The sequence below is a fragment of the Onychostruthus taczanowskii genome, unplaced genomic scaffold, assembly GCF_017590055.1.
Source record: "Onychostruthus taczanowskii isolate IOZ18803 unplaced genomic scaffold, ASM1759005v1 scaffold10, whole genome shotgun sequence".
In the NCBI taxonomy this organism is placed as follows: domain Eukaryota; kingdom Metazoa; phylum Chordata; class Aves; order Passeriformes; family Passeridae; genus Onychostruthus; species Onychostruthus taczanowskii.
Genome location: NW_024496526.1, coordinates 6,010,995 through 6,023,695, shown reverse-complemented (window position 1 = coordinate 6,023,695; position 12,701 = coordinate 6,010,995). Strand labels below are relative to the sequence as shown.

The 12,701-nt window shown below is 36.9% G+C and overlaps 1 protein-coding gene across 1 annotated transcript in view; it reads right to left on the bottom strand.

The window, feature by feature from the left end:
- Nucleotides 1–12,701, bottom strand: part of RALB (RAS like proto-oncogene B) — a 44,390-nt gene that overhangs the window by 25,373 nt on the left and 6,316 nt on the right. The window contains exon 2 of the mRNA XM_041406008.1: nt 6–102. The gene's annotated coding sequence lies outside the window, so the exon portion shown is untranslated. The remainder of the gene's footprint in view (nt 1–5; nt 103–12,701) is intronic.

The following is a 12,701-nucleotide window of genomic DNA, read 5'->3' as shown; positions in this document are numbered from 1 at the left end:
CTTACCACTGATCTCTGAAGGGTTCAGCTCCTCTGGGACAGAAGTAATATGTTAAATAACTGTGTTCACTCCTGCTTTCACACTGGGCTTCTGTGTGGCCTCCTGCAGAAGAGAAAGGGAAAGAATTAATTACTTTCTAGCTCTATCCACTGATGGCTGGGTGAAATTGCATTTTCAAGTTGGAGAACATAAAAAAGGCCTGTCACTTAAAATAAATGCAAAAAAAAATTCATCTTTAAAAAAGTGATAGGTGAAACAATGGCCTATTGCCAAAGCTAAATAACATGGAGGAGGAATTTGAAAGAGATTTACTAAAATCTGTAATTTCAGAGTTGGGAAAAAATGCCAGGAATTGGAAAAAAGACGTTGCAAAGGCAGTAAAAAAACTAGTTGTGTGGCTCTGAGAAACAGCTAAGTACTTCAGGACTGCATAAAAAGGAAGTATCTTCTGAATTTTTCCTCTTTTCAAGGAAACAACATTTTCTATGTTGTGTGTAAGTAAACAGGATTTACATCATTTTATATCATCATCAGTTTCTCTTCCTAACTCAAACTTCAAACCACCAGATTTTAGTTAACTCCTTGTGAGGAAAAGTGAAATTATGAAATTAAGTTATTATAAAAGGTCCTGATTAAAGCAATTCTTTCCCTCTGCCTTTTAGATTGTATCAGAACCGCACCAATATTCATCCTCCACTAGAAGCTGGCAGACTGAGAGCTATTTGCTATCATCCACACAATGAAAGAATAAACAGAGAAAAAAATATTGCCAAATGTGAAGGAATCCTGTTTTACAGCTAACACTTAAATTAGCCAATTGGTGGTATTTTTAGGATTAAACAGGAATGGTTTTTAATATCAATTCTGGACATTTGTATGTGGTCCTAAAAACAAATGAACAAAGAAGACCCAAGCAAAAATTAATTTATGCTGTAGCTTTGTCTCCATAGACATCTTTCATGCCATGTGGGCATTGTGGATTCATTGCTCTGATGTGACCATTCACAGAAGATAAATATTTTCAGCAAATTGTATCTATGATTAAAAACTGCCAAGAACCTGGGAAGCTGAGTCTTTTCAAACTGAATGCAATACAGCTCTCCTGCACATACCACAATGCTGACACTTCCACTTTCCCCTTGCAAAAAAGAGGGTTAAGAAATTAACCACATCTACCCTGCTTCTGAAAATTGTTTAGGGGAAACCTACTTCTTTGCAGTAATCCACTCATGACAAAGAACATTTGTGTGATGCTACATTTTGAATTATTATGCATGTTGCCTGGTATAATCTCCATGGTTACAGATATATTTTTTGCTTCAGCACTTTAGGAAGAAAAATTCTATAGAACAATGTAGGGGAGAAAATTCCTTTTCATTGTCATATAGATTGCATTTATTTTATTCTATTTGCTTTCACTTCCTAAACAACAGTAAAATTTCACTAGAGATGGAAAAATTTGTCTCCGGCTGTTGCTTTATCCTGCTGTAACATCTTTTAAAATTGCAAATTCCTGGAGAAGGGGACAGTATTTTTTATGCATATATTTAGTTTCTAATCCACTAAGAATGTAAGAGGGCACTGTGTGTCACTGCCAGAGTCATAAACAACAGTAAGTGTGGTGGGATGACTGAACAGTAAATATTTTTTCTTTGCAAAGATTAGGACTCATGCTTCCCTTTTGAACAGTTCTAAATAGAAATTAGCTGAAGTTAGTTCCAGAAACTGGTGATGGGAAAAATGTAAATCCCAGATATTTAGCTTTTTTCCTACACCATTTGCACACCTGGTTATTCTTTGATAGTATTTGTCAGGGAAACAGAAGAATGCTTGGGGAACAGAAACACCACCCCCCACTGTATTATCTGGAATGCTGTATCTCCCATTTGTTCCCAAAACACACAGTTTTTTGGTACGTGCAGACTTGAGCTGCCAGGGTTAGTCCAGGCTCAGATAACTTGTAAGAAGAGGTACATGTACATAGTGTGCCCTCAAAGAGAGTTTGTTCTATATTAAAAATAATGTAGTCAAAGATGATTTCCTATTTGGGCATGGATAGCCTAACAAGAAGTACATTTTACAGATTATTTGTATACTTAAGAGAATGCAGCTGACCTCACCATGATTTATGAACTTCAGCATTCAAAAACCACAAAGCAATAAACTAAAATATATCTGAAACAAGCAATGAAATATGACTCTGGTTTTGTTCTTGTATGAGATTATGGTGTTTTGACTGTACCATTCACTTTATTTTTGTTACAAACAGCCGGAAGTCACCACACTAAAATAAAGTTCACTGTCAAATAACCTTTCCATTTCAGATACAGCTGGGATTTGTCAGGATCATATCACAAGGTCATTTTTAAGGAGATTCTCACTGACATTTTGTGAGGTAAGGGATTTCACATTCCAGTTTTACAAGTGTTACACTTCTGATCGTCATGATTATCAACACCATGACAGATTTAGGGCCTGATCTTGGAACTTTTACAGAAGGAGCTAAGTTTATTGTAAATAACTTGATAGCCAAGAATCAAAAGAAAATAAAGGGTCTACAAAGAGTTAGAAGAGGTCATTCCATGGCCCAAAGCCAAGATCAGTTACACATATATAATTTTTGGCATGCCACTTTTTAAAATGCAGCTAAGATTGTGGTATTATCTTAGCAGTTTGTTTAAAGTACTGGACTACTTTATCATAAGAAAAAACCCAACATCATTTACCTTACCTGTCACGTTCTGCAGATTAAGCATATTAATTAGTTCCATACTGGACATAGCCATGAGATTATTGTTTTCCCCTTTTTTTGCACATGTATGATATGTGCAAAAAATCATTACTTTTTTCACTCTTTCTAGTTCTTTTCCTCTTTCAAATAACACCTGATTTTGCAGTTGTTTTTTGTAGGTCATGTTTCCTAACTGCCAGTCACTCTCCTTCCCCTTTGGACTCCCTCCAGCTGGCCAGTGTTTCCTGAAGTGTACTGCTGAAGCAGATACATTAAATGAAGCTTTGCCTGTTAAATGTAGAGTAGAAAGTGTGCCTTAGTGTCTTACAGAACACACTGAAGCCAGTTTGGTAAAAACACAAAGTATTACAAAAATGGATAAGGCGGGATATTTTTTTTAGAATAATAAGCAGCTAACACAGTTGAGGATTTACCTCCCTGAGTTGAACAGTACTACCTTGTTGAACAGCCATTGTTGGAAGGTAGTTTGAGCATACTTGAAAAAAATTTGTGGTAACAGATCTTGTCCCCCTTACTTTTAAATCAAATTTTTCAGATTAAAATATTGACAAATATATTACATTAATAATGAAAATTACTGGCTTTTATAACAGCCAGCATTCTAGCAGTGTGGGAGCAATACTTCAGAAAGAAAAAGAATTTTCAACTAAAATTATATTATTTTTAAGAATTTACTTCTGTCTATAATCTCTAATTAAGTTAGCGTAACTTAGAATGAGGTTAAAATGTCTTTCTGAAAATTAAACCAGATAATTAAACCAAACTGTTTAATGTAAAAATATTCTGACCACGAGAGCCCTTAATTTTTAGTCTACTATCTTCATTACTATGAGTGCAGTTTTCCCTATTCCATGTTTAATCACAACATCTTTTGCAAATATTTGGAAGCTTTGATACCCCTTCACCATTTAAGTGGCAATATAATTTTTTTTTTCTAAAGCAATCTCACAGTTTAGCAGAGAGACCCTGGCAACTGAACTTTGTAACACTGTTTTTTGTTGTGACAGTATTTTACCTATTTGAGAATGGCACTACTAGAATAAACTCTGATACAACTTGACTAAAAATTATCAGACTTTTCTTGCACCTACAATGTCACTTTGCACTGTTGTGCTGGGAAATGTCTAATTAAAGAAGGTCTAAATGGGAACTTGAATGGGAAATCTCTTCTGGAAGTTCTGCGTGAAGCGGTTTGGATGGTGAAACAAGTGGCTACAAATTTTGTCTACAAAAATTCCTCTTCAGCTGCACTTTGCTACAGATACTACTCCCTAAATTACCACCATATAGTTCCTGTATTTAAAAATGAAAACCTTAAAAAAGTGGGTAAACTGGATAGTAAACCTGTAGGAACTTATTCCACCAGTGAAGTTTATGAGGAATCTTGTGTAGCTATGAATACATAAATGTAAGTATTGTATTGTTATAGCATTACATTGTCCTCAGCTAGAGAGCTTGTTCAGCACATTATACAGTCATATGATAATGTTGCTGCATTTGAGAAATTTTCACTACTGAGCTGAGTGTTCATGTGTTAGTTTATACAGCAGCCTTTTCTAGAAAAGACATGTTACTTGTGGTTGATAAGTCTACAGTCCACAAAGCCTACTAATACAGTCTACAAAGAGCCTCTCCTTTTTCTCAGTGTTAAATTGATAAGAGTACAATATGCTTTACATCAGAGGATTAAGGAAAGCAATTTCAAAATAAGCATGCATTGTATCCTGCAACGTTTGGGCTTTTGAATTGTTTTTTATCTTTTCAGTGAACAGTAACACACACTTAGGATCTGTCAGAAGAGTCAGAGATTAACTGTTTAGAAAAGACTATTTGCTAGAAGCTAATTATGTCATTAGTAGCAAATTGTGATTCAATATATTAATAGGTTCAATGAATATTCAATTTGCTAACTCATTAATAAATACATTGTAAAAAAAAAAAGGCAAAAAAACCCCCCACCAACCCTACATTCTGTCTTCTGATACAACTTATAGTAAATCTCCTATTCCTTTGGAAAAGCTTGGGAGGAGCTGTGCTGGTTTGTGGGGTCCTCAGTCTACAAAAGTAATGTACCTTGGCCAAAAAAATAAGTACAGGACTCTCTCAGTTCACAACCACGGCATAAGCTTCTCTTCAATCCTCAATTTTTGTTATTTCATTATGATTTTTTTCTGGAATACTATAAAAAAATAAAACAGGAGCACTGCAGTAAAATGAAGGCTAAAAAAATTGCCAAGAGCCAGGAAGTTCTGAGTTGAGAGTTCTGATACTGTGTATAATGTGAGCAAGCAAAGGGGAAATATAGGGAGGAAGGAACCTCCATAGATGCATATCTATGTGGGTATATATACATTTCTAATTTAAAAGTTGAAGCTGTTGTGATTTTGCAAAACTAAAGTAGTGTTTAAGGGTCAGAAATACTGTTTGTGCCCAAAATTCATTGAAGCCACACTGGATTTGTAGCACAAGAGAACTGCATTATGTAGTCACAAGCAAATCCACCCACTCTTCTACCTAGGCTAATCTCCTCAAAATAAATATCTGAAATCCCAAATTCATCTCATCTTTGCAGCCTAAAAGGAGATGTTTACTGGGAAATAGTGAATATTTGCTTTAATTTAGTCTGGCTTTCCCCTTCCATTGCAGGACTATGTTTTAAGACCTTGCAAGTTGTGTTACAGATTTGCCTAGAGCAGAATGGCCAAAGAATGGCTTCTTCAGACATTTTTGATAACTACAGTTTATTGAATAGTGTCATATCTTGGCTTTCTCAAATCTTGTTTTCTTGTTTTGACATTTTAATAGATGAGAGCAGAATCTGTGTATATAATTTACTGCAAATCTGCACCTGCACTACTGCTGAATCAGTGTGTCTGTAATGCAAATGCTGAACAAATTAATGCAAAAAAGTTCCATCTATTCAGAAAGAAAACCTAAAACTTACAGTAAAAAATAAACCTATATCTGCATCTTCTAAAAGTCCTTGAGAACTGTCATTGCCTTTAATCATACAAAACACCTTTGTGTAACTTTGAGATCTCTAGTAAGAAGCTTTACACAACCTTTCAGAGAACAATAAATCAAATCCTGACTTTTCAAAATTGATTTGCTGCACTCAGGCATGAATTTCATCTTTAAGCTGGATTTCTTGAAGGGCAACAACAGACCTTTACTTTATTTTTCCTGATCAGATTTTCAGTAGCAGAAAATGAATGGGTTTGATCTGGCTCACATAACTACCGTTATTCCTTTTATAACTCTTGCAATTTTTTAGGCTTTCCATTTTCTATGCAATAGTTCACTAACATTTTAAATGGAATGATAACCAGGTCATAAGATATACAAGACCTGCTTTTCCCCTAATTCCTGTCTGTGAAAACACCTGCAAAATGCTAAATGTCAATTGATAGATATTTAATCACTAGAGAAATGGTCATATAATGTGGAGAGGTGGCCCATAATTTTATTTTTCCATTCTCTGGAAGCAGTGCACACTGCATTAAAATTAATGTGGAATCTTCCTTCAGTTTTTTCCGAAAAAAAAGCAGTCCTTCATGCTCTTTGGAAAGCAAAAGTGCCATGGATTTGGCCATTGTGGCTGCAGATATCCATCATGTCAGATGCAAAATGCAACAGTCATGTCACGTCCATGCTAGATTCAGCTTGATGTAGTTCTGTCTTTTCAGTTTCCTTTCACAGAGCCGAAGCAATGTGACCACCTGCTGAATCCCTCTCTTTAGCATGTAAAGAATCCTTTGTTTGGATCAGCTGGGCTTCTTTGACTTCTTAGCTCAGAAACAGTTTTCTTGTGGCTTTTCTTATACCTCTCCAAGGGTTTTCTTGGGATAACTTAGAAAACTTTCATTCCGGAAAAGATGGTAAAGCTCAATTCCTTTTCCACTTTCTTGCTTTGTTGTATATCAATGAAGATAGGTCTAAGCTACCATTTCTAAATACAGTCTGAATCATGGAAGAAAGAGTTGCAGCATTATTCTGCTTGCAGTTAAAATATCCTCAAACTTCAGGACTCATCTTTAATACTTCATTAAATTGAGCTCATCTTTACAATTCTTATAATTTTTTGCCCAGAGGGAGCTATGATTTTACAAAAATTTTCAGTTTTACTAATCCATAGTTAGCTTTTCTGCCATTAAGATTCTACATATCTTATGGAAGTTTCATTTCTTAGTTCTTGTCATGCAAACAAGGCAATTAAACAGTAGAGGCAGGTAAAGATTTCAGCATGAAAAAAAATCAAAACTTCTGATGGAGAACTATTTTTCAAACAGAAGTAAAAGATTCACTTAGAACTTTTACCTGTGCTAGAAGAATTGATTATCAGCATTAAAAGTTAGGAATAATCATAATATGATTCCAGAGGGCCTTAGGAGACCTCAGATCCAGGAGTCCATTCCAATTAAAAGCAAATGAGATTTATTCAACAGCTTGATGACAGTGTGGGAAACACTCTATCTCATCACCAGAATTTTCCAGCTTAGTTTAAAGCTGTCCTCATGAGGTGACTCCACACACAAGATCCTTATGACATGTAATTTACCTGTTGGCTTCTGACATAGCTGCTGCACGACTCAGGTGAACTACCTGATAATTATCATGTCTGCTTCTCAGAAATGGGTATAAATCAAAAATAATCTTTCCTGTCAGTTCCCAAAAGCCATAAGTGTAAAAACAAGGTGCGATTGCCATGATTTGTCCTTGGTTGCCACATCTACAGTATCAAGCAACTTCACCAGCAACTTTTACCTTCTCTCTTCTAAAATAAAAGGCCTTTTAATAAAAGGGTTGCCCTCCTACAATGTCAGTTGTTATAAAAGCAGCTGTCATAAAGGAGGATACTGCCTGATTTTACAGATCTCAAGGTCACAAATCAACAATGAAAAAGGCTGTAAAATTTATTTCTCTAAAAAGATTGTTTCCATCTACCCTCAAGCTAAATAGAAGTTTCTTTTGGCTACAGAAGAAAAAATACTTTTTGTGTTTTTCCAGTCAACTAATGGAGGACATGCTCACCTCTCTCTTTAGAAACTTCTTTCAGTATATAGCCATAATTAGCAGGAAAACCAGCCTTTAAAGCTGACCAATAAAACATCTGTCTTCTTTTTAAGATGTACGTTCCTTCTCCATCTAGCAAATTTCAAAAATGTCCCACAGGGCTGGATCATGGAGAGACTCTAAAGTTGCTCCTAGAAGAGGTGTGAAAGCATGCTAGTCCAGATTAGAAAGTGCTGAGCAGCAGACAGAGCTATGACAGATTAGAAGGCACCACACTTGTGGCTACTCCTGATTTTATTTTAGATCCACACCACAGAGCTATTTCCTATTTGTATTTTGGTCCATGTGCACTTTTAGTTCTCTGAGAAGCATACTTTGTGTTCCAGGAGGAGATTTTGAGTCTGTTTTTATTCTTATTGACTAATATTAATTCTAACTCCATTTCTGTCAATTCCAAACTTTTGACTATTCATTTTTCAGGAGAATGTCAATGGCTCGTTGCTCCAGGACATAACTCATTTGTATTCTCAACTCACTAGAGAAGACTTTTCCAGCCTGCCAGAGACATAGCTCCAGTTATTTGGGCAGCCAGAGCTCTCATTCAAACCCTAGGTTTTGAGCTGAACCTTTTTCTCATATGCTTCTGATGTTTTCCAAACCTACCAAACCAGTCTGCTGGCAGCCTTATTTTAGTTATATAAAAAAAGTTCTAGTTCCAGCTCTTGCTCCATTTCATTCTAATTGTGCCAGAACTTTGCCACTCTTATTCTAGTTCCTGTTAATAAAATGCAGTGTTTCCTGCTCTGCATCCTGTTAGTGCTGACACAGTCTCCTCATATCCAGTGTGGGTTCATCCCACCAAGGACAGGAAATGTTCTGCTTTGCTGATTCAAATCCAACCAGAAATAATGTGGACAAAGAAACTTTTAAGAGAGATAGTTTAGGTAAGAAGACAACAGTTGAGCGTGTAACAATCAAACTCAAAGGGACAAAATATCAGAACTAGCTTGAAAGTCCTTGATAAATGGTAATAGCAATAAAACATAGTCTGAGATTTTAGATATAATCACCTAATATCACCTTTGAATTTCACAAATTATCAGATGGCCTGTAGTAGCTGTGCTGCTGAAAGAATGAAAGTTCTCTGCTGAGAATTTGAATGGGACATGGCATAAATATTTAAGCCAAGGCACAGCACAAAAAGGGGAAAACTGACCAAGTGTGCTTGTTAAAGCTTGAGAAAGGGAGACAAACCAAAGACAGGTAAGCCCTCAGGTTGTTCATTTCATAGCTCCCTTGAGCAACTTAAAAAGTCACAGTGTAGGAGAGTAAAGTTTAATGGGTACTTTGCACAGTCACATCCAAAATCATGGCTTCTTTTTCCTAACCAAATCTGAATATCCTTCTGCTTCAGCAAGGGTGGGTAAGGGATTTGCTGTGTTAGTAGGGCCTCTTTAGCTGATTTAGCATGACTAGGCAGGATGCTGTCCTTCCTCTGAGATTGCTAACGAGTGTCAGGAAATATTGCCTTCCTTCCTGGCTCCAAGCTTGCTAACTCTACAACATCCTATGCCACTTCTGTCAGGGCTTCCTTGCCAGAATACAGAGCAGATATCCACATGCTGCTAAAAAATAGAAGGTCCATACATTTCTGGTGGATGCAGTAATCTTATTTCTTTCTTCTCTGCTGTATAAATAACCACCATGTTTTATCTAGTAGTGAGTATTTGGGTTGTGAAGGACCAATCTTTATTATGATAAACTTTATTATGATAATTATTATAGCAATGTAAAATTTTGGACATATATAATAATTACAATTTTGGAAAGCAATAGTTTTGACACCTTTGGGTTTGAAATATGCTGTATCAACTGATTTGGGTATGTTCAATATACCTACAAAAAAATTGAGTATGTTCAAAATACCTACAGTTGTAGTTATTTTCTTTCAATTCTAGCTATCACAATTACATGTTTCACCTCTGTAATAATGGATTTTTCCTAGCGATGACTCAGAGGAAATAGTCTCTCCATGTAATTTTTCACAGAGTAAATCACAGAAGTTTCCCAAAATTTTCACTGAAAAAAATGCTACTGTTCTGCTAGAGCAAGAATTTAATGCAACCCCAAATAAATACTAGCCTAAATATGTGACCAAATGTAATTTCAAGATGTTGTGACCTCACTAGAATAGTGCCTGGTTTGGGAACCTTTTTTCACTGTTACATAGCAGATGTGCACTTCTGAGCTATATTAGCAGCCTACAACACGAGGCAGCACAGACTCACCTTGTCCTGCTGACTAAGCCTTATTTAATGTCTGCATAGTCTGAGATACTGGGAAAGAATCTATTAGCTGCAGTATTACTGGTCTCCTCTCCCATTCAGTCCTCTCTGTTTCAAGAGTTATGACCATATTCCATTCCAGTGACTTTAGCACCAAATCTGGATATACACTGGGATGGCAGAGAAAAATTTGACAGCTATTCAAGATGGAACTAATTTGTATTGTAAAATTACTTCTTGTTTCCTTCTTGATCTTTTCTTTTAGCACAGCTGGTCAGAGTATGGTAACAAGATCATGGATAACAAGATCATGGATTTGATCTCCATATGGGCCATTCACTTAAAAGTTGGACTCTGTGATCCTTATGGGTCCCTTCCAACTCAGAATATTCTTACAGAAAGTTACAGACATAAATGTTGCCGTAAAAGGCATAAATGATGCTTAAAGACAAATGCCCCTTCCTTGTGGAGATTATAATCAACAATAAGTAATAAAACCACAATATAAAAAACTACTGCCAGGAGGCAATAGATTCTTTCCAGAGACTATGTTTTCCTATGGGACGTGCATGCACTTAGTCATTCTTACTCTACAATTGGTCCAGATTAAGTCCTGTGTTTCTTTTAAAGATGTAAATAGCAACGCCTAGTGGATTAGCATAGAAACACGTTATGGAAGAAATGCATCTTAGGAAGGATTTGAATGAAGATAGCTTTGAATGCAAGTTCTTCCAGAAATCTTATCAGAAAAGATTTTACATTCAGAGAAGAATAGTTGCTGCCTTTTCATCACAGTTACTTTCTGAAAAACAAGCATTGAAGAGAGATAAGGAAACTTTCTTGTAGATTATTCTTATTATCAAATAGCAACTTTTCTCCACCCTTCCCTTGTATCTGGCTTCTTACAGAGTGCCTGGAGCTGCTGTTTTGTTCCAAGATTACCTTCAGAAAAATCCCCTGCCATTATCAGACATGCTAACAAAAGAAAGAAGTGTATATCACTTCCAAAGAGGAAAAATAATTAACTGCCATTGATCAAAATCTGGAGCGGTACCCTGCTAGCTTGACTGAGATGACAATGAATAGCAGTTCGGGACTGTGATTTCATACCTCCTACCATTCACACTGTCATACTTGGGCAGTAAATCAGGCTTGAGGGGAAGGCTGGGTGGAATGACAGGCTGCAGGAGAAAATTACTGTCCCTTGCTCCCTACTCTGTGTCCCATCCCTCCTCCCCACTCCCCAACAAGTAGCAAATGAGAACAGTAGTGGTGGAGAAGTGCTGCTGTTCTTACCTGCTCAGCAAAGAGATAAGGCAGCAGGCTATCTAGGAGTGTTTCTGTTGCATGTCCAAGCACTCAAAATTATTCAGACAGAATCGCAGCAACAACTTCTCTGTATTAGGGTGCTATCCTTTCCCACAATTCCTTCTCTTTGGGAAGAGGCAGCAGCTCATCCTGAGAATAATCCTCACTCCTTTCCTTCTCTTTGGGAGAGGCAGCAGCTTGCTAGTTGGAATTTCCATAGAAGAGGTGTTTCAAACAAGACAGAAGATCCTGCAGACCAGATTGGGCCACAGGGCTGCATTTTGAACCATACTGGTCAAGAATCTCCAAAATTCATCTACGTCAGCCTGACTGCATCCACTGACCATGCTCAGTGTTAAGAGCTTTTGGAGATCACTCTTTATATCTAGACATAAAGACTCTTACTCCATCCTCAGTCTTAGTGCAAACCTTCTCTTTGCAATAGGACTGCTCACAAGCAGGGTTCTCAGTCCTACCAGGATAGTCTCAGACACTGGGCAACATTACAATGGAAATTGTCATCACCCAAGAACTTCACACACAGTTTGTGGCTTTTGAAGTCATCAGTCCTTACTAGAAACAAACAGAGACCAGTGTGAACAGGCTGAAGAATTATATTGAACTCATAATCCTGACAGTTGTAGCCAGTTTGGTTTTTCCTTGGTTACCTCATTTGTTGTCACAACACTTCATTCTGGAACAGAAACCCAGTGGATAAAGCATGGGATTAGTAAATTAGTAATTTAACTGCACCCTTAGCACTCGTCCTTATGTACTGTGACAATGTAGAGATTTTTGCACAGTATTATGAAGGAAAGAGTTGTGTCACAGTGCTGAGGTGGGAAAAGCACTTTATGATTGTGGTTAATACTGTGTTGCTGCAGCACAGTTTTAGTAAGAATAGTGCTGCAACATAAATGTTTCTTTCAGCTGGAATATACCTTGTTTGTTGGACTACAGAAGTAGAAGGAATTTCCAACACTAAAGCTCATAAGATGCCTTTTAAGTGAACACAGAGACTTGGCTGACTAAGACGGACTGAAGATGCTTGGCATTTAGATCACAGTAGTAGCAAAACCAGATGACAGAGCAGAGCTTTAAAAAGCCTCTCAGATGGAAAGATTTAGGATGGAAAGGAAGTGAGAGGAATGGAGGGTGTTGCTTATTAAGGGGAGGAGATAGGAAACAATGATGCTATTGTGGCAGCAGAACTGATGAAGGTCAGAGACAATAAGCTCTGATTTGCATTCTTTCCAAATACTCATACAAAGCTGGTGATTTTTTAGTGTAAGATTAGGGACATTGTGGCTAGGGAGTTTGCTGTGCTTGTATGATTGTAATCT